At 55.4% G+C, this 22190-nt stretch overlaps 1 protein-coding gene across 1 annotated transcript in view; it reads left to right on the forward strand.

Moving 5' to 3' along the window:
* The window catches only part of PTPRN2 (protein tyrosine phosphatase receptor type N2), a 1007974-nt gene that overhangs the window by 482401 nt on the left and 503383 nt on the right, over positions 1 to 22190 (forward strand). The window lies entirely within an intron of this gene.

Consider the following 22190-nt stretch of genomic DNA (forward strand, 5'->3'; position numbering starts at 1 on the left):
TAAAAATACAAAAAAATTAGCTGGATGTGGTGGCGCAAACCTGTAATCTCAGCTACTTGGGAGGCTGAGGTGGGAGAATCGCTTGAACCCAAGAGGCAGAGGTTGCAGTGAGCCAAGATTGCAGCACTGGACTCCAGCCTGGGCCACAGAGGGAGACCCTGTCTCAAAAACAAACAAAAAACAAAAAAACCAAGAGATTATAAAAATGAATTTTGTGACCACAAAGATCTTGCAGTTAGGCAGTGGACATGCCCACGTGTGGTGCTGGCCCATTTGGCCTCAGGAGAGCGCTTAGCACAGTGACTGGCCCATCGGCCTCAGGAGAGCGCTTAGCACGGTGACTGGCCCATCGGCCTCAGGAGAGCGCTTAGCACGGTGACTGGCCCATCGGCCTCAGGAGAGCGCTTAGCACAGTGACTGGCCCATTGGCCTCAGGAGAGCGCTTAGCACGGTGACTGGCCCATCAGCCTCAGGAGAGCGCTTAGCACGGTGACTGGCCCGTCGGCCTTGGGAAAGGGCTTAGCCCGGTGAAGAGGAACCTCTTACCAAGTTTCAGGTGAGACACAGACAGGCTGACGTGATAGCAGGGAAGAGTTTCAAACTCAAAAGGAGTTTCTTGTGGTTTCTAGTTTTAAAAGGTGATGTGGAATCCTAATAGCGTCATCACAAATGCCCTACGGTGATGGGCGGACACCTTTGGAAGGACGTGTGGTGGTGCCTGTGTTTGTCACCAACATACGGAACTCAAGAGCCCGCTGTTGAAGTAACTTGGGAGTGCTGGGTGCTGCCTAGAAGCCCAGTGGCTGCTTGTGTCTGGTTCCCTCAAGGGCCTGAGGACTGGAAGCTGCAGACATCTTCTACTGTTATTAATGCAGGGAGATCACCCTGGCGGTAGAATTCAAAGGGCATTCATTTTGCTAATTTTATACAAAATGATACAAAACCTAATGAATAGGGGTGTAGTTAATCCCACATTAGTCCCCATCAAACGTCACGTGGTATTGATGCCGAGTGAGAAGTGCAGCTGCTTTTCATCACTCAGCGTCTCTTCTTTATCCTAGGCAATGCTTTCCTGGGAGTTCTGCTAATTTATGACCTTGGGTATGAGCACAGGGTATTAGTGAATATTAAAAATAAGTGGGTTTTGCTCAAGGAGGCACTTACTCTACCACAAAGTACGTAGAAATGACTGGTAGCTACTTCTAATCTCCGTGGCTCAGTTATGTAGTCAAACTGGCAGAACAGAAAAATCCTTTTTATTCTTCATTTCCTTGGTAGTTTCTTCTTAAATAGTATATTTCTGATCAATTTTTGTATTGCTCCTTTCACAGAAAAGGTAATTAATCATCCTTTAGAAACAGTGTTTGCTTTTGCTGGCTCCCAGTCTGCAGAGATCCCTGCCTGGTGACCTGTGGGGCTGCCTGTGGTTTATCGGTTTATTGCCAGGAATCCCCTCCGTGCTTGGCCGAGTTTCCTTCAGGCTGAGTTCAGGCTGTTTCTTTAAGCATTCCCTCTCGGGCACCATGGAGGGTGTGTTTCTGGCACTCAGCCCTGCGTGGTGGAGTGAGGCTCATGAGGGCTCCTGTCCTGAGCAGGTTCCCCTTTGACCTCAGTATCCTCCACCTGACAGCCTCTAAGACACGGCATTCAGCTGCCGTTGTTTTTCAGCCTGTTGGGGAGGCGCCCTGTGTCATTTCAGTAGCAGCGCCTCTGTATTCAGAGTACGGTGACTTTCTGTGACGTCCTCCTGCTTCTGCCTGTTCAGCATCTTTGAGAAGCAGGTGAGTGTCAGAGCAGGGTGGTGTCTGCTGCGCTGCTCTGTGTTTCGTGCCTCATACGTAGCGTGTCCACATGGAGGGAGAGGCTCCCTCCTCTCTTCTGAGCCTCTCTTGAATCCCGGCTCAGAACTGGACTCTGCCGAGGCCTGGACCCCACAGCCCGCGGTGTTCTGCGTTAGCCACAGGCCTCTGCTGGAGCAAGGGCTGCCCAGGCTTCTGGCCTCTGGTAAAGCAGACAAAACGTGTTTATTTTGAAAAGCATAATGGCGAAGTGAAGTGAATTCCTCTGTAACACATACTTACAATCCAGCCAGCCTGAACCTTCGACCCCAGGCAGGCATCGGTGCTTCATGGTCTGGTCCACCCTGTGCAGATTCTGTCTTGGGCAATGCATCGCACCTTCCTAAGGCGATATCACTCTGGAAGTCAGTGGCCCTGCCCTCCTGGACCCCCCGCCACGGTGCCAGGGCTGCTTAGACAGCAGCTCTTTGGGGCAGTGGATGGCACATCGGGGAGGGCAGGGCAGGGCTTAGACGAGGCTTCACAGAGAATCTGGCCTTTGGGCAGAGCACGGGGACTAGTGTGGGTCTCAGGGACTGAAGGTGAGGGGAACGAGAATGGTGCAGCCTGGGTGTGGGGTCCAGTGTGCAGCCTGGGTGTGGGGTCCATGGTGCAGCCTGGGTGTGGGGTCCAGGGTGCAGCCTGGGTGTGGGGTCCAGGGTGCAGCCTGGGTGTGGGGTCCAGGGTGCAGCCTGGGTGTGGGGTCCAGGGTGCAGCCTGGGTGTGGGGTCCAGGGTGCAGCCTGGGTGTGGGGTCCAGGGTGCAGCCTGGGTGTGGGGTCCAGGGTGCAGCCTGGGTGTGGGGTCCAGGGTGCAGCCTGGGTGTGGGGTCCAGGGTGCAGCCTGGGTGTGGGGTCCAGGGTGCAGCCTGGGTGTGGGGTCCAGGGTGCCAAGGACATGCCAGGAAGAGGCTGGCAAGGGGAATTCAGAATCGGACTCTTCCTAGTGTGGGAACTTCATCTTCAGCAGCCACTAAGAAGGACTTGGGCCTGCATTTTGCTGCAGCTGGTCGGTTCAGCTCCGCTGAGGTGGCCTCAGGGGAGGGGGAGGGGCGCTCACCACAGCACTGGTCCACGAGCAGCAGACATCCCTCATCTGACTCCCACACCCGCTCCCCAGGGAGGCCACGCCGGGTGGAGCTGTGCGCTGGTGGGGCCCAAAGCCATCCACGCTCCCACACACCCGCTCCCCAGGGAGGCCACACCGGGTGGAGCTGTGCGCTGGTCACCAGCAGTGGGGCCCAAAGCCATCCACGCTCCCACACACCTGCTCCCCAGGGAGGCCACGCCAGGTGGAGCTATGCACTGGTGGGGCCTGAAGCCATCCACGCTCCCACACACCCACTCCCCAGGGAGGCCACGCCGGGTGGAGCTGTGCACTGGTGGGGCCTGAAGCCATCCACGCTCCCACACACCCGCTCCCCAGGGAGGCCACGCCAGGTGGAGCTGTGTGCTGGTGAGGCCCGAAGCCCATCCACGCTCAGGTACCACCCTCATGATTAAGAGATTGGAACAAGACAAGAGGAACTCCTGAGTCTTGAGTGTGGAAAGGAAGTTGCAGTCTTATTAGAAATGAAGGAGGATGCTTCGGAAATGTTCAAAAAAGCCACTTGCTGAGAAAATTGCCTCCACGTGCAGGTGAATGAGACACCTGTCAAACTGATGAAAGTGACTCTCCAAGGACCCGCACTGTCCTTGGAGGGTCTTCCAGGCACGGGGATCCTAGCGCTCCCCTTCGCCAGACCCCCAGGGCGCAGCTGAGGAAACAGCACCAGAGCAGTGAGGCTGGAGGTGTGGCCTGGGCAGCCTGGCCCCGCGTTCCACTGTGCATGGGCCACTGTGTCATGTCCTCGTTGGAGCTGAGCTGCCACCAGGATCCGCGTGGCTGGGGGCTCCTGGGCTTTGGCTGTGGCTGGTGCAGGGCTCGCGCTCACCCTGCCGCTCCACAGCCACGAGGTTGAGGATCCCACAGCTTGCCCGGCTGGGGTGTCACCCAGGGAGGGTGAGAGAGAGGCTTGGGGGGAAGCACCAGGCTGTCCTCCTGCTCTAGGACTCGCCGCACAGACACAGGCGATGAGGAGTAACTAAAAAGAGGAGGCTCCAGGAGAAACAGACGAAGGAGCGGAGGGTGCGGTGCGGGAAGGGTGGGCCGGTGGGGCTGGTAGGGTCTGCACAGCAGGCCCTGCAGGCTCAGTGCCCAGGGCCCATCTCCCTGCTGGACCTGCTGTGTCGGGGGTGGGTGGGCGAGGGGCTGCAGTGTGTGAACCAGGCCCCACTTGTGTCCAGGGCCACGTGGGCTGGACACGGAACAAGAACTCCTGCCTGCCTGGGAGCGCCTCCCCCGGGCTGCAGCAGAGACCGGCCGGCGGGAGCACAGGTGAGGACTGTGGTGAGGTCCTGCCTGCCAAAGAGCAGGTGCCCCGTGGCTGCAGCCCGGGGAGGTTTTAAACAAGTTTCAGTTTGGACGGAGGCTTTAGGGAATCGGATGGTCGGAGCTGCACCCCGTGACTCCATTCTGAACAGCCAGGTAATTACTTCTGGCATTTTGACAAGCGTTTGCAGGAGTAGAGCTCGGGGCCGGCAGCACCCAGGACCTGTGCTGACCTTCCCGGCTGCGAGGAGAGAGGCCACCCGTGGCTCTGTAATTACAAGTCCTGAAAGCCGCCTTCATCATGGCTTTACCCCGAGCGCAGACAACACCGTGGTGGAAAGTAATTGCATCGCCATCATTGACAGGGCTACCCGCATGGAACTCCAGGAGCCGCGTTCGGGGGACACTCGAGGATGCTGCTAAACAAAGGCTGGGAAACCGCCTCACTCGGCAGCCACTTTTCTGCGTTCATTTTTATACAGAGGGGGTTTATGCACTGGAAACACGGTTAATGGGAGCAGCTCGTTCTCACCTGCAAATGACCAAGCAATGCTGATCCTGCTGGAAGAGGGTGGCGCCTGGTCCCACCTCCAACTCACTGCTGGGGAGCGCCTGGCCCCCCTCCAACTCACTGCTGGGGAGAGCAGGTTCCATTTCGTCCTCACATTCAGGTTCATTTAGAATTCACACCCTGCGCAGGGAGAAGGGCCCCCGGGGCCCTCCAGCTTCCCCTCCACGTCAGGAACCGCATCAGCACGTGCACTGCGAGGGACCGACTGTTACAGGTAGCCGTGGGAGCTCACCTAGTTGGCTGGGGTTTGGGGGCAGCCTAGATAAACACCCATAGAAATTCCACTAAGACCTTTACGCACCAAAACTTGTAAAACCCACTTTTGAAAAACACGAGTGAGAGTTTGGAAGTGCGTGGGATTCTCTGTAGGCTTTCACATGTGCAGGAGGCTTCCGCGGCCAGAGGACCTGTTAGAAACAGTGAATCACCACCACCTTCCTGCACCCTCTGATGCCTGGGAGGCTGCCGAGGGGGTCCCAGCTGTTCTCTCCACGGAACGCCCCGCGTCCCCGCAGAGAGATCCGGGGGAGAGGCTCTGATGCGGGTGCAGTCAGCTGCCGGGGGAGGTGAAATCCAGCAGAAGGCCCTGCACCCTGGATGTGCAGGAGGGGGTTCTGCTGGCTGTTTGGGGGTCACGGAGCACACCGTGGGGGTTGCTGAGTTTCCCAAGTGTTTCTCTTCCTTGCACGTGGGTTTCCCTCTTCACTGCCCTGGGCCCTGTAGGGTTAGACTGATGGGAGGACAGCAGGATGGCTGGCGGCCGTGGCCAGGGCATGCGTGTCCTCCTGTGGTAGCCGTCCTAGCCCACTGGAGGTGAGCTGTACTTGGGGGGAGTCCCAGGGGAGCTGCATCTGCTGGCGGAGATGCCGCTGGGCTGTGGGCCTGGGGGACGAGGACTCAGGTTTTGCTGGAGGAGCCTGCTGTCCGTCTGGCGCTCTGTTTTGCTGAGTGTTGAAGCCCTGGTTTTTCCACGACGCGAGGCCGCCGTGCCTGTTTTCACAGCCTCTTCTTTTGCTCTTTGTCCATAAGCGAATGCTGTTTCCACTCTTTCCCTCACCTCCGCCTAGAAAGGGCAGTGTCTTCATACCTGAGTAGAAAGTGGCTCATGTTAATTCAGGGCTGTGTGCCGCAGAGCAGCTTGGCGTGGCCTTGCTTTGAGACCTGAAGGAGGAAAACGAGGGGTGCCCGAGGAAGGTGCACTTGGAGCCTGCAGGGAGAGGCCAGGACGGCCCTGAAGACAATGCGTGGGCCCACACCCTCCCCCGGGCACCTGGAGACATGACTTGCAGCCAGCACACGGGTGCCACCGTGCTCCCTCCTCCTGCAACCGCAGCTCACAGGCTGTCCCTGAGCTGAGGGGAGGCCGATGTCTGCCAGAAGCCACTTCTTGGGAGTTCTACCAATACCAGTTCCCATGGCAACTTGACAGAAGCAGTAGGGGCAGAGGAGCAGAGATGGTGCTGAGTGCAAAGGTGGTACTGAGTGCAAAGGTGGTGCTGGGCACCCACCTCCCCAGCAGCTCCTGCCCCAGCTGCAGCTGAGCCACTGCCTGGGTCCCTGATGGTCAGCCCAGTAGTCCTGCCCTGCAGCTGCACTAGGTCACAAGCCTGGGCCATCTCGGGCAGGGCGGAGGGTTTCCCCTGCTCTGCCATGCCTACGGGCCCCTTGGGACAAGCTCAGGTCTTGAGACATGAATTGTCCAAATGTTATGACTTGAGAGACTCTGAAAGGGTCAATTATTTAAAAAATTATGTTCCACCAGTCCATTGGCATCTGAAACTATCCCCTTGTTGTCTCTTTGTGCTTTGGGGACCCTACAGGGCTAGACAGCAGCTGAAGTGTGTGGCACAACCCCCTTAGCAGTTGGTGGCTCTGTGAGTGCACAGTTGATCAGACTAGCATAGCGTCAGCTTGGTGAACCCGGGGAGGTTCCTCCTGACACCAGGACTCGGGAGAGGCAGCTCTTGGTTGGAAGGCAGGGGAGGTTCAGCGAAGTCTCAGGACCGAGAGCTGCCTGGGATGGGAAGGGATGGGTCCCTGAGCACTCGGGACCAGCACGAGGATATTCAGCACGTGGGAAACAATTGCTCAGAAGCTGGTCTGCTGGGGACGCATGTCACAGGCAGGTCTTACCTGGTCAACACCCACCCGAGGCCACTGGGCTCTCGGGCCTTGCGTCCAATTCTTTGCACTTTTCCTCCCAGCATGGGAATGCCAAAGCTCTGAAGGCCCATTCTTGAAAATTTACCTGTTAATTCACACGGCAAGGCTAGCACCTGAGTCCCCTGGCCCTGTAGTCACTCTTAATAAGGAGGGTGCTGCAAACCACCAGGCCTCTGACTTACTGGCCAGGACGGCATTCTAGGTCTTTGCATTAGTGGAAAAAGTCATTGGGTAATGATGAGTTGGCTAAATGCACGCTGGTCAGTAGAACCAAAAGGGTTCAAATGAATGGCATTTAGATCCTACATGAGCTCCTCCCCCACCACGAGCGCCTCCCCCGCCACCAGCGCCTCCCCCCGCCAGGAGCGCCTCCCCCGCCACGAGCGACTCCCCCGCCACGAGCGCCTCCCCCCGCCACGAGCGCCTCCTCCCCCACGAGCGCCTCCCCCCCCCAGGAGCGCCTCCATCACCACGAGCGCCTCCCCCGCCACCAGTGCCTCCCCCCGTCAGGAGCGCCTCCCCCCGCCAGGAGCGCCTCCCCCCGCCAGGAGCGCCTCCCCCCGCCAGGAGCGCCTCCCCCCGCCAGGAGCTCCTCCCCCGCCACGAGCGCCTCCCCCCGCCAGGAGCGCCTCCCCCCCCAGGAGCGCCTCCATCACCACGAGCGCCCCCATCACCACGAGCGCCTCCCCCCCCACGAGCGCCTCCCCCCCCAGGAGCGCCTCCCCCCCAACAAGCGCCCCCATCACCACGAGCGCCTCCACGGCAATTGGCTGCTTTACCTAGTGAAGCTGACGGGGATGGAGCCTCCTAACTCTAGGTCAGTCCCTGCTTTTGGACGTCTGCTGTGTTGGCCGTATTCAGTGCCCCATGGATTAGGCTCCAGTCTAGGTCAGGCGTCAGCCTCTCCAGCCCTGCCTGGATGTTCTTTGCCATCTCATAACAGCTGAGGGTGGCGAAATGAAAGAGGGAAGAAGGGGAGCTTGGAGTTCAGAACTTGAGTTCACAGCAGCCTCCTGGCTACTTGCTTTACTTGCTTGTTTTGTGACTTTGGACAAGTCATTGACTGTTTCCAGACTTCAAGGTGCCTTCTCTGTCAGCCAGGGCCAATAGTTACGCTCCACGAGGCTGCATTAGGATCAAATGAAGTGGAAATAATTTGATGTGAGACCAAAATGTAAAGTTTGAGCACTTTATAAGTCGTTGGTTGCCATTGCTCACTTGAGATGTTCATTGGCCTTGCATGCCTGGGCATCCCACGAATGCCTGGAGTGGGAAAGATGCCACGGCAAATCGTCACGAAGAACTCTCTTTTTGGTTGTGTTCTTTACTTGGCTGCAGACGGACAGTAGGATTTCATAGGGTTAGAAGAATAGCAATAATCGTGGGTAAAGATTGGAGGAGGTGGGGCATGGTGGCCATGCCTGTCATCCCAGCACTGTGGGAGGCCAAGGCTGGAGGGTCACTTACCAGGAGTTTGAGACCAGACTGGGCAACATAGTAAGACCCGATCTCCACAAAAATATTAAAAAATTTAGCCAAGCATGGGGGTGCACCTGTAAGTCCCACACAGGAAGATGAAGTGGCAGGATCTCTTGAGCCCAGGAGTTCCAGGCTGCGGTGACCTGTGACCATGCCACGGCCTCTGAGCCTGGGTGATAGAGCGAGACCTTATCTCTAAAAATTTTGTTTAAATAAAGAATGGGAGAGGATCTTGAGCTGATCAGACCCACCCACATCCGGCACTAAGACACCTTTTTGCAGTGCTACTCCCTCCTTACTGGACTGTCTTCTGTGTCAAGACGAGGCCGCTTCACTAACGAGATGCGATGATTTGTATCATGCAAATCCCACGGTTACGGAGAGCACGTGAAGGTGGTGTCGGCAGCAGGGTTATCGCATCCTCTGGCAGGCAGCTTGGGAAGGGAAGTTTTAATCTGTGTTGATATTTTAGCACTGATTAAAGGTGGATGTACAATTATACCTTTTAAATTTGAAGACGGTTCGCACTCTATCAACACCTTGTCTTATTACAGTTGCAAACCATGAGAAACCAAGTTAAGAATGAAAAGTCGTTGGCAAAAGTAATTACACAATTTCCTCACGTGGTATGAAATGATACAAATCGAAAGTCCCGTCGGCTTCACAGCTGTTGACCGACCAAAATGACATCTCCCAACAAATGCTGGTGGCAGGAGCTTAAGGTGCTTCTTGCTTGGAGAGATCTGCGTTTCTGTTTAGAATGAAGCAGGTGTAGATATCTTAGTTTCACAGTGACGATTTGGGCTGAGTGCTCACGTTCAATAGGCACCCAGTTCCAGTGGTTTGTGGGGTTTAACGATGCGTTTTTAAAGTGAAGCCGTGCCAGTGCTGGCCGTGCTTCCCTGAGGATGCTGCCTCTGTTCTGCTGAGCGCAAAGATGGTGCCGAGCGCAAGGACGGTGCCGGGCAGCCACCTCCCCAGCAGCTCCTGCCCCAGCTGCAGCCCAGTCACTGCACTGGGTCCCTAATGGTCCTGGTGTGGGAGCTGCGGTCTGGGCCTCCTGTGCACCGCACCATACCCTCGGCTGCCATGAGCATGAGCACCCCACAGGGACAGCAAGCTCAGAGCCCGGTGGGCCTGATCACACAGTCACCTGTGCTGCTTCTTGGCTTTCTCCTTCATGTTGAGGGAGTGACAGGGACAGTGAGGGACAGCGAGGGATGGAGTCCCCACACTCCAGCCTGCTTGCTCAGTCAGGGCCGCTCTCCCCCAGGAACTGCACAGCCTGGGCCCCCACCAAGTCCTGGCACCCACCCTGGCCCGGCTTTCCTCCAGCCCAGCATGCCTGCCTTCCTCCATCCTTTCCCCATACCCAGTCCTGCCAACTCCCAGCTGCAGGGTCTGTGCCACCCCGCAGGAAGGGCCTCGGCAGCCATCCTCAGACCCCACCCCGTCTGCCCTGACCCTGCCGCCTCACCAAATTCTAAGCAGCCTGTGGCCCGGCCTGACCCGGTATGCTGCTCTGGGAAGGAAGCGCTGGTGGGAACGGTGCTCGCTCGCTCCTTCGTGCCTCGTCTCTGGCAGCTTTCCCCACGGGCAGAGCTGCGTGGTCATGGTGGAGACTGCCTGGCCCACAAAGCCTCCAACATTCGCTCTCCAGCCCCTCACAGAAACCTTTTCTGAAGATTGTAGAACAGCGGTTCTCCCAACGGGGCCCCTGAGCGTCAGCTGGAGGTTGTTAAAAATGCAGACTCTTGGGCCCCACCCCAGAGGTTCAGAACACGTCCTGGAGGCAAGGCCAGCAAGCCGTTGGGAGCAGCCTCCAGGGACCTTGATGGCACCGGGGCCGAGCACCACTCACAGCGGCAGCCCAAGAGCTCCTGAAGACAAACCCTGGCCCCGCCAGCCGGGAGCTCCTCTGCAGTAGACACAAACGCCTGCTGGCCGGAGCGGTGGCAGGGGAGGTAGAGGACTGCAGGCGTTGGAAGCGGCCCCTCTGCCTCAGGAGACACCCTGGGTGTGGGAGGAGGCTTCGCTGAAAAGCATTGCAATTGCATTATCACATATGTGGAAATAAGAATTTCATCTCAACTCTACACTTGCCCTCCACCCATCTAACATACCTCCTCAGCCCTCCTGCGGCCGAGGCAACGTGGACAGTAACTACAGCAGCAGACTGCGTAGCTGCTAGGTGTAAGAGGAGAAATTTCAGGAAAACAGGAAAATATAGCCTATTTTTCTCCCCATCTCTGAGCTTTCAACCTATAACTAAGTACTCCCTACTGTAATTTTTGTGGGATTTGCTGATATTGAAGGAAGGTGACTGAAAATCTGCTTAAGATTTTGTCTTTATTTCCTGCTTGACAGGCCTAGGGCCCCACAGAGGGAGGGCTCTCGCTGCAGAGGCCTCAGCCACCCCGTATGTCCCAGGGATGTGCTCACGTCACGAGGACCAGTCCTTTGTGTCACATCCTGAGGTCCAGGCTCACCTGCCAGCCTTGCCGTCTCCTTGGCATTATTACTTTCCCCATAAAGCGTACAATCTGGGTAAGGATGTATTCATAGGGGACTTCACCAGGTGAGAGATGCCACAACTCAGGTGTGTGTTTGCTAAAGCTGATCTTAGCGTTAACGTTCTCCTGTAGGGAAAACTACTTTCTGTCTCTCCACAGTGCCTGGTTTTGGAATTTCTCCACGGTATTTTGTAAACCTCTTGTGATGCCAGCTGAAAAGGCTATGTTCCTTTGAGCGCTCAGAGCCCTTCCATTCTGAAGAGTTGGGAGGTGGTTGAAGGTTTTGCAAAGGAAGCAGCACAGCTTGGAACACATTCTGTGGCAAAACCACCAGAGAGAACCTGGGGTAGCCACCCTGCAGGTCGGTGTGCCTGTCAGCCCTGGCCCTGAGCCTGGCAGCCCCATAGGGTACGGCCCATATTTAGAGCCTCGTTTCATCCTGAAGCCAGAAGGTGGCTGTTTCTAGAGAAGGCCTTGAACGGAGGGGACTCATCCACATCATGGAAGGTGCCATCCCAGGCTGGTGGTTGGGAACGGAGAGGGAGGCAGAGGGGGCACACGCGCTTGCTGATGGAGTCTTATTTTTGTGTGATGCCTCCAAGCCTGAAGACCCCCAAGCTCACAGCTGTTCCTTGCTAGAGAAACAAAGCAGCATTATTATGTGTTTTCCAGAGGAAACAAATGGAAACATACAACTTCATGTCAGAGGGACGTGGGACACATAGGTAAACTGAGGCAGGGAACAAAAGCCTGTCCCTGCATAAGGTTAGAGAGCCAGGGCAGGACCTTTCCCTGAACGAAACTCTGCACGCAGTCCTGCCCATCCACCTCTTCCCTTTTAAAAACATTTTCTTCAAGAATTGAATGGCCACATAGTTTCTTATTCTAGAATAACACAGAAAGACAGTGCCATTCCCATGCTCTGGGGTAATTTCCATTTTAAATATGCAATTTCTCCTCTTTTAATAGAAGTCAGATTTCTTTTATCTGTAATTAAATACAGAATATGCTATTTTTTGAAGGTCCTCGTGGAGTTTTGACTTTATTCTGAAAATGAATGAGAGTTCTGAGCGTCCGTTGAGTGAACGACTCAACTCATTGCCCACTGGTTGTGAAACACAAACCTTGATCTGACCCGTGGGGGCCATGTGGTGGTGGCAGCCCCCGCCCTCCCGCCGGGTCTGCTAGCTCCATCCGCCCCGCCAGCCACTGTCTTTCCGGCCACAGCCCGTTAGCCCAGGGCCCTTTGGCACAGACCTGAGACTTGGCTCTGACTTGGTCAGACGATCACGAGAACACAGCTGCCTCTGGAGGCCCGTATTCCGCGCATGGTGCCCCTGCTCACTGCAGAATTCTGCACGTTGCATTTTGGGGTGAGTCTTCAGTAGACCTTACGGGACTCCCCTGTGATCTTATGTCCTCGGTTTTCATGAGGGGTGTGAGGTAAGAAACTCGCTGAGAAAACTCACCTGGAGCTGCTGAGGAGGCTTCTCCAAGTCTCTCAGCCAGAACACGCCTGAGTCCGTCTTGGGGCCCAGGGCCAGGAGAGAAGTTGGTGTCCCTGGTGAACCACATGGTTCCGGCCACCAGGCAGTCAGAGTCACTTCCCGTGTCACACGTCTCTGGTCCGGAGCTGGGAATCTCGCTCCAGATTATGTGCTCACCTGCCTGGCTTCTCTCACCCAGAGGAGTGCCGGATTACGTCCATTACCAGGTGCGCGGCACCACCTTTCTGCCTTCCTTCTCCTGGATTATTTCTCAGCCTTGGTCTTTATTAAGCTGAGTGTTTATACCTGAGCTGCCTGCAGCCCCTTTGGAAGCAGGTGAAGCATCCATCATCCATACAATTGGCCACTCTGTGCCCCGTCCCGGGGAGGCCCTGGCACTCCTTTCCCCAGGGACACCCGACAGCCCAGGGCAGTCGTCACAGAGCCATGCCGTGACTTGGAGGAGAATGGGGTTGAACCAGGAGTCGGTTCTGTGGTGGGGAAGGTGACCCTTTCTCTTTCCAACCCTGCAGTCAGCTTCTGGAAAGCACTGGCACGGGGGGCTTCGGTGAGTGGGAGATGATGGAGGCCTTGAGGAGAAGAAAAAGGAGCATCTGGGGAGGAAGGAGTCCTGGGCGTCCCTCAGACACAGTGTGTAGATGGCCGTCTTTTCAGCCAGATTCCAGCAAATAGCTGGACAGGAAACCATGGGGCAGTGTCCCACGTGACCGATGCGTCCAAGCAACCTCATGGCACTGGGCTCCCCAGGCTCCCCCGCGGCTGTGGCCCCAGCCTCTGGCCCCACAGCTCCCTCATGCACCTCCCATGCTGTCCCTAGGGCTGCAGCTGTCCTGGGCATCTCGTCTTGGTCGTCTGGGTAGCAGGTCCTGAGAGAAGTACCCAGGAGAATGCTGTGTGTGTCCCGAGCTCTCCAGCTGCTTCCGACCCCTGGACTTGGACACCCAGTACATGTTCAGGTTGCCAGAGTCAATGTGGTTAAACCCCAACTTGCTTGGGGTGCCTGTTTTTTAGGTGAACTATGTGGAATTCACTCCAGGTCTCTCTCTTTCCTTGTATGTGGGAAGGTTTGTACTTGGAGGCTGGGACCTCATCGCCTCTAGCAGCAGGCACAGGTCCCTGCATGGCCACATTCTGCTGAGATGGTCCCTGCTGGTGGAATTGTCGTGTCTCACTGAGCATGTGTGTGTGTCTTGCTGTGTGAGCCCATGTCTCACTGTGTGTGAGAGTGTGTGTACTGTGTGTCTCTGTGTGTGTCTCACTTTCTGAGCACATACGCACGTGTGTAAGTGTGCAGAATGGTCATTAGCTCACTGGTATTAGGTTTTGTCATGGTTGCCTTCTGGAAACTGTGTAGGGCACCCCATTCCCTGACCTGCCACTGACAGTGCCTGGGAAACTGCAGAGCCCACCACACACGTGCACACGTGTGCATCGAGTGTTACTGGAAAACTGCAGGGCCCCCCCCAACAGGTGGACACGTGTGCATCGAGTGCTACAGCAGGAACAGAGCCAGCACCTGCAGCCCTGGCTGGTGTCCACAGGACTGAGTTTCAGTCCCACCGCCTTGACTTCGTGTGATGTTGGACACATTGGTCTCCTCCAGCCTCGTTTCTTCTATCTGTGAACTGGGCCGACGCTCCACTGTGAGCTGATGCGAGGCCACCTCGGATAACCTGTGTGCTGGGTGCTCCGTGCCATGGCTGTCGCCCTGTCGCTGTACTGAGGCTGTCGCAGAAGTGGGCGTGGGACCTGGGCTTCCACACCAAGGTGCGAGATGCTCACCCCATGGAATGAGGTCACTCTGGCAGCAGGACTGTGGCCGTGCTCATGCCAACTCCGCCTTCATGGGGCATCACGCATGGGCACTCCCTCTGGTTGGGCAACAGCTGTCATACTGGATTGTGTTCATTTTTTGCCTTAAATTATTAACTGCCATTTCTGCTCATCAAAAAAGTGGCGTTACGTGCTTCCACATGGATCGAAGGGCGCTGTCGCTAGTGGGTTCCTGCTCAGAGCGGCTTGTGTGATGTTGTGTCTTGATGCTTTGACAGGTTAACAACCGTCTCATCAGGATCATTGTCAGGTCCTTCCGGTGTGGTCCTGGGGACCAGTGACGAAGGACACTCCCATCGCGTCTCAGCTACGGCTCTTGGGCCACGGGCAGCGGCACTTAAATAACAACCCCGGAGCCACAGGCTTCCTCCGTCCACAGCCAGTGTGCCCACGGACAACACACGTAATTGTGGCCACCACTTGGCCACCACGACTGTTTACACTGCAGCCCCGGGGGCCACAGCGGCGGCCGGTCTGTGCTGAATGACGGTTCAGCACCGAGTGCATTGGTGGCACAGTCCGTTTCTCTGCCAAGCGCTTGTTTTGTGCCTGAGGTCTGAGCCACAGCAGCACGTGGACAGGAGTGATTCCCCCAGAACAGGTGTCTGGGGCAGGTGGGTTGCAGGGTGGCTGTCAAGAGCGTGGGGACCGTGCTTGTGGCTTCATCCCTGCGTGGACTCAGTCCTCTCCTTGTTTCAAGTGGTCCCTGGGTCCTTTGTGCACATCAGTAATCGCAGAGACGGGACGAACACTCTGAGCAGAGCAGCTTGGCTGGGCTTGTCCCTTTAATTTGCATCGCGACAGATGATCGTAATCACTCATCGCCCGACGACTGCCCGCTCTGCCACGACTGCCCTTCGCTGAGCCGGTGGCTGAGCGACAGGGACAAAGCCACCTGTCTCAGGGTTGGGGAAAACACGCTTTAGTCAGTAGAGTTAAACCACCTGATTTACTCCGTATTTTGGAAGGTCAGTTTGATTTAAGGAAATGTCAGTTTGATAGAATGTTTTGAAAGAAATGCAGCTCATAAATACTGCGCTGAAAGCTCAGCCTTGATACAAGCTCACTTTATAAAATAACTTAATAAAGGAAACTTTCGGTTCAAACAAAAAGCCTTGAAAGGTCCTTCTTCATCCCTCCAGGCCGTCCTTCTTAGCAGGGCCGACGTGGCCTCTTTCCATGCCGTTCATCGCTTTGCAAAACCTTTCATGTTCATAAATATGCAAAGGTAATGAATGCAATGTCTCTAGCAGGCTGCCTGGTGTGCGGTGGACGCTCTGTCAACCATCGCTGGGTGATGCCTGCTGTGGGGATAATGAGACCTCCAGAAAGTTGTGGTCAAGACCTAACCCCTGCTACCTGTGGATGTGGCCTTATTTGGAAATAGGATCTTTGCAGATGTCATTAAGAGGAGGTCAGACTGCATGAGGGTGGGTCCCAATCCAACGTGGCTGTGTCCTTAGCAGAAGAGGGGAACACCTCGAGAAGGCACAGACACAGAGAGCGGCCTCACGCAGACAGGCAGAGACGAGCAGTGCGGCCACAGCCTCGGAGCTCGGGAGAAAGCCGGCTACACACACGGCGAGACGGCGAGACCCGTGATGGCGGCCGCTGCGGGCCGCACGGGAGACGGGGCGTTTCTGCCCTGCAGTGATGTGTCGCCGTGCGCAGATGGAGTGTGGCGATTCTGCAGTAAGTGGCTAGGTTTCCATGGAAGGAAAGAACTCTTCTTTATGCAGATTTACTTACAACAGATCGTTGTACTTATTTCTAGGTAACTATTTGTAAAGCCAGCAACTAAGGAAGCGTTCTCTCTATGGGTTGTGGGGAGGGAGACTTTCCCGTTAAACAGATTAGCAGGAAACAAGGAAGAAAAGATGCCGTGTCCGTAGATCTGAGGACTTTAACTCCTTCACGGCCCGTGTTCCCTGGAAGCTTTCGCCGTGTGTCTTTCCAGGTGTGGTCTGGCTGCCGGTGTGGACCTTGTGCAGACGGACGCGGCAGATGGAGGCAGATGAGGGGGCCCAAGCAGCCACGCTTGGGGAGTGGCGGGGTGCTAAGGCTGGGTTCTTGGAGACTTTACTGTGGTCCTTTTCCTCATGGGGAAGCGGGGCCTGGGCTCTCTGGGGGACCTTCATGCACCCGCTTCCCTTTGCTCAGGAGGGGAGGGCGGCCGGCCGTCTGCCTCACCCACTCCAAGCCACAGTGTTACGTGTGTCTCCCAGACACAGGCCAGGAAAGAATCCAGAACTCAGTTGTGGGGCCAGCAGGCGAGACTGCAGGGGATCTTCCTCGGGTGCACCTGCTCAGTCTGTGACTGACTGTGTTATGGAATCCAAATGCTTGTCCTGAAAGAACCGTCGTCATTGGGCTTTGCTGCCTGTTATGTGGAAGTTCATCTCAAATCATGTTTTTCCCCAAGTGTGATGATTCTAGCAGAAGAGTCATGTGAGGCTGTCGGGAGATTCAGTTTCCTGCAGGCACAGCAGAAGAGCAAAGTTTCTGGTTCGTTCTGTGGTTGCCAAGAGGCAGATGGGCTGGGCAGGCATCGATAGGAAAAAGCAGCAAAAAGGAGGGAAAGGTGGGTTAAGGGTCATTTCTGTATTTATCATAGAATAGAATTCAAAGGATTGATGGTAGATGCTCCCGTGCCCACGGGTGCTGAGTAGAATCAGGAGCTGGGCAGCGGCCCAAGTTGCCAATAACCACAGAGGGCGTGACCTCGGGGTCGCTGGGTGGGTCTGGTGCATCTTTTGTTTTTGTTTGTGAATTTTAAAAGCTTGATGGACACATCTGAGGTGCCTGATCATCCGATAAGGACGACGTTGTGAGCCTGGAATGCTGTGAGTGGAACATGCATCCGGATGTGGGTGGCACAGCTGGTGAGTGGAGCCCGTGTCCCAACGTGGGCAGCATAGCTGCACCTGCTTCCACCATGCTGGGCAGCCACTCACCGTCCCCTCACCTGGGATGATGCGTGGGACTTAACGAGTAGCTTCTGTAAGGACTCCAAGGGGGTCAGCGAGAGGCGCTGCCAGGGAGAGCCACTGTCCTGCTGTGCTGATTGTAGGCACTGAGCAAGAATCACTCAAAAGCAGTGTTGGCAAAATGTAGCCGTAAGAAATAGGCCTCACCGGAGACTGGAGAAGCAGCAGCAGGAGTCAGCACAGTCCTGCTCCAGCAGCTGACCGAGCTTTGTGGAGAATGGGTCTGCTGTGGCCAGTGACGGGGTGCACACGACAACGTCCCATCGTCGAACCGAGCACCCTTTCAGGGGCTTCTCCTGCCCATCCTAAACCCAGGCACATAGAAGTATTTCGTTCTGTTGGAAAATGCACGCAAAAGTGACTTTTGTAGATGTGTTTTTCCCAACACTTTCCCCTGGGCTCATGGGAGGACTGAGAGAGCACCCACTGTTTCAGCGCCCAATCCAGTGCCTGCCGCCCCCCTGGGGACAGAGAACAAGCCGGGTGTGCCCGCCTGCTCCCGGCCACTGTCTGGGTGAGGCCCCGGGGAGCACTTGGGTGGCCCCGCTGTGATGGCTCGGGGCATCCACTAAGGAGATCTGACCTTGTCGAGGGGCAGGGTGACACTCCTTGGTGGAGGTGACCTTTGAGGCGAGATTAGCAGGACCTGAGGGAGTTACCGAGGCTAATACGAAGGCAGGAGGAGCCTCCAGGTGGAGGGAGTGTGTGGGAGAAGGTCTGCATTAGAGCAGAGCAAGAGCCTCCGAAGATTCCAGACTGAAAAAAGCACAAGAACCAGACAGACAGGAAGGGGCCTTGGCCGGGACTCCATCCACCGACAGTGGGGTCTGGAACAGGGCCCCGTTAGAAGTGTTGCTCTGACTGCAGTGAAGGGGACGGCTGGGCAGAGCACGAAGGACAGGGAGCAGGCAGAGGCCACCTGGCCTGACCACGGGCACTGGTGTGCATGCTGCAGAGTCTGCAGGTGTCTTGGAGGTGCCAGCAGTGGGATTTGGTGAAGGATTGGACTGATGGGAAGAGTCAGGAATGAATGGTGCCTGTGCCCCCGGGCACGTCGGCTGCGATCATGGAAGGTGAGGCTGACGAGGCTGCAGGGCGCACTGTGGGCAGGGCTTGGTTTGGGGTAGGTGGAGGCTGTGGTGCCTGAGAGCAGCCGTGTGGAGGTGTGGGACGGGCAGAGAGGTGCGTGCGCCCCTGTTACTGGACCCGCCGAGGTGCCTCTCCTGGTCGCCAGATTCTGGAGAGGAGGCTGCTTCCTGCAAGGCCTCACCCACGGACTACATGAAGGTGTTCTGATGTGTTTGTTGCATGAATAATCAATCGCAGAAAATAATCTCACGGCATGTTTCATAGACCTCACTCACAGACAAGAACGGCCCGTAAATGTGTGTTTTTCCTTCGTGTCTTCCTCTCTTATTCTGTCCTCATCCCACACAGAAGTCTTGTTGAGTGTCTGTAGAAAGGGTGTGGCCTTTCATTCCTGAGGAGTGTCCTGTCCTCCACCCTGTCCCGCTGGGGGACTTCAGCAGTTTTCTTCTTGGTCTCAGGACGAGAGCACAGTCGAATCAGCCCACGCACAGGACATTTCTGAGCACTGTGTTTACATCACACCCCACAGGCACAGTCCAACTTCACATGGGCCCTAAATCAGAATAGTAACTGTTAGCCACAGTCTGTTTGGTAGTGACTTCTCTCTAGGCCCCCCATGCTCTCTGGGGTCTCTGCATCTCTGGGGTCTGCATCTCTAGGGTCTCTGCATTTCTGGGGTCTCTGCATCTTCCACAGTGGCTGTCCCATGGCTTATTTACACGCAGCTTCAGGGAAATGCCTGCCATGTTTACATACATCTCCTTGTACCACATTAAACCCATTGAACCTCTTTACGTGTTTTTATAAAACGTACCAGGAAAATGTGTCTTTCCATTTTGTCATAGCATTCATTCCTCTTCCGAATTTCCCATAAAATCAGAAGCTAAAGCTGGTCCTGAATGATTTCCTTTTCCTTCTTTGCCTGGCTGTTTTCCCCTCTTCTGTGATCTTTAGCTGCACGTTAATTAAACAGTCAGAGCCACGTCGGAGTCCGTTGTGCTGTGAGAGGATGCCGGGCCCCTCCAGCGGCGCCTACAGGCCCTCATTTCTCATCCAGCTCGTGTTTCTCCCTCAGTCACTACGGCTCATCTGCCCCAGTTGTGAGGTTTTCCTACAGTGTCAGTTGTTTTTAAAGCCCCTTTCAGTTCCCAGCTGCAGATGGCCCAGCCATGAAGGCACACTCAGAAATTCCCAGGCAAGCCCGTGTCTCCCCAGCCATAAAAATTGCTCTAGGTTAGTTTATGAAAATCACTTTTATTGACATTACTTGAAATTGAAAAAAGTCCCTTCCCAGGACTAAGAGACTGAGTGTGCTTCTGGGGGGTGTGCCCACTGGGTGCTTGGGAAGCAGATGCCAGGGTGAGATCGATGGGGGCCAGCCTGGGCAGGGGGAAGGCGGCAGAGCCTCAGACCCCGGCAGGAGCCCCCGAGTTGCAGATCGCAGAAGGGTGACACTGGCCAAGGAGGGCTGTCCCTGTAGCCCAGGGAGCTTCGTCCTAGGCTGGGAACAGCCTGGGTGGAGTCTGGCCTCGGGGGAACGTGATGGACCCCAAGGGGCTGGGAGCTGTGGCCAGGTGTCTCCAAAAGATCCGAAGGGCACCCCTCCGCGGCCCCCACAGGGCAAAGCAGTGGCCGCCCCCATCTACCGTCCACACAGCGGAGACTCAGGCTTCCCCAGGAGGCCGGAGCCTTTGGTGCTGATGCTGTTGGTGGCCAAACCACACTTAATTTTATTTCCTCATTTCAAGAACTTCCCCCAATAACGCACAAAACCAGTAGTCACTGCTGCTGGAGGAATCTAATTAAGGCTTTCTGTCTATGTCTTTAACTTTCACAATCCAATTTTCATACGTGGGCTTCTTTGCTCCCTTCTAAAAGAAAGTTGGAAATGAATCAACAAATGAATAGAACATCAAAGATCACTTATGATGGAAAATGCCAAATAAACATGAGCACGTTTCACAAAAATTTCCTCTAGTAGAAGTCATTGCCATATTAATTTAATCCTGCTGTCTAAGATAATATAATCTCTTTGAAACAGTCTTGACTTTAGTGCACAGGGACTTTTCTGGATCAGAGGCCAAATTTCCATCACCTGGTGAGCTAATTGGATGTGGCAGCCTCCTATGCAGATGGGGACTCTCTTGTCAATGCTCTCCCTTCAGAGACAAAGAGAGACAAATGTCTATATTCATTCCCTCCCCTCATGCATGATAACGCTACCTTTTCCCTCTTCCTCGCTCTCTCCCAGGTAGTCACCGCACATTTAAATCTTAGCTTTTGTGTTTCGAGCTGGCCGAGCCTGCAAAGCTGTTTACAGATGCCTGGCAGCCGGACCTACTGCTTTAAGTACAGTGTGTATTTTGACATGTAAATTTACATGAGGCGTATTTAATCAGTCACAGTGATATGCTAATTGGATTCATCTGTGAAATGAATAAAAAACACACGTGAAAAAAATGAAGTGAACGTATTACCAGCTGAGACACTTTGTAATCGGTGCTGCACGTCACCAAAGTGGGAAAGGATGGAGGTGGCGGGCGCTTGCCGGGGGAGCATGACATGGACGTAATTCAGTCAGCCACTTTTCCAGCTTCCCGAGACAGACAGACAGACACACACACACACACACACAGCTACTGCAGAGGGCCTGTTTTCGCCCTCCTTGGTGCTAATCAGCCAGGAACCTTGGTGCACCTGACACGAGGCAGACATGTGAGGTCCACCAAGTGAGGCTGCTGAGAGCTGGCTGACGCTGCTCTGTGCTCGATGGGACCCTTGGGGACAGCACAGTGCCCTCCACACTCCCAACAGACGCCCCCTGCAGATGCTGCCCACGGGCACTGCCAGCTTCTGTGGCTTCTCAGATCTGCGCACCACATCTCTGCATTTCATCTTTTGGCCAGAGGCTGGCAAAGGAGGAAGAAATCCCCGGGGTGGCTCCACCCCCATGGCATACCCCGGTTGACCTCCCACTCCAGGCGGCTGTTGTCTCGGTGCCCCTCACTCCTGCCACGGGGAGGGCACTTCCAGTGGGAGGGGCGAGCATCCCTGAGGGGAGCACGGAAGGGAGTGGAGGCTCCTGTGCAGCCAGCACCCAGACGGGGCTGCTGAGGCCGCTGTGCTTCAGGTGTCCCTTTGTATGAAGAACTGTGCACAGGGGAAGGAACAGGACTTATTTTCTTGGTAGGCAGGTACTTGAGGAGCTGGAGACTGGCATGGAAGAGTCTTGTGGGGGACCGAATGGTGTGGGAACCTGGCCTGGCCTGAGTCTTCTGCAGAGAAGGAGGCCTTCCCCCTACCCACCCCAGCACAGAGCTCAACGTGACCAGGGAGAGTGGGGCCCGAGCTGCACTCCTGGCACCTGGGAGGATGTGCAGCTGAGGGAAGCTGGGAGGCCGTGGGATGCAAGCCGGGTGGCTCATGTGTCTTGGGGAAGCTCAGAGAGAACCGGATGCCTGGAAGACTTGTAAGAACAGCTGGCGGAGTTTCCAGAGGGGGTTGGCTTGAGGCTGTGCACGTGGGAATCAGTAGAAGTTAGGCGTCGAGGTTGCTGTGACTGTTTTCACTGGTAAATCTGGAGGACACTTGTGAACGAAAATTGCACCCGAGATATTCTCCAATTGTAGCTTAGTAGAATTATGAATTATGTTTTTCATTGATTCTAACAGAAGGTAAAAATATAAGCCTGATCACTTTAGAACATGAATAATCTACAAAAGCCTGCATTCCCTGAATATTTTCACTCTTTAAAGTGATTCTAATAACAGTGTTTTAAAGAGTAACCTTTCTGAGACCACTTCGAAAGCATTCTGACTTAGATGTTCCTTTTCAGGAACA

Source organism: Macaca thibetana, chromosome 3 (genome assembly GCF_024542745.1).
Source record: "Macaca thibetana thibetana isolate TM-01 chromosome 3, ASM2454274v1, whole genome shotgun sequence".
Taxonomy (NCBI): domain Eukaryota; kingdom Metazoa; phylum Chordata; class Mammalia; order Primates; family Cercopithecidae; genus Macaca; species Macaca thibetana.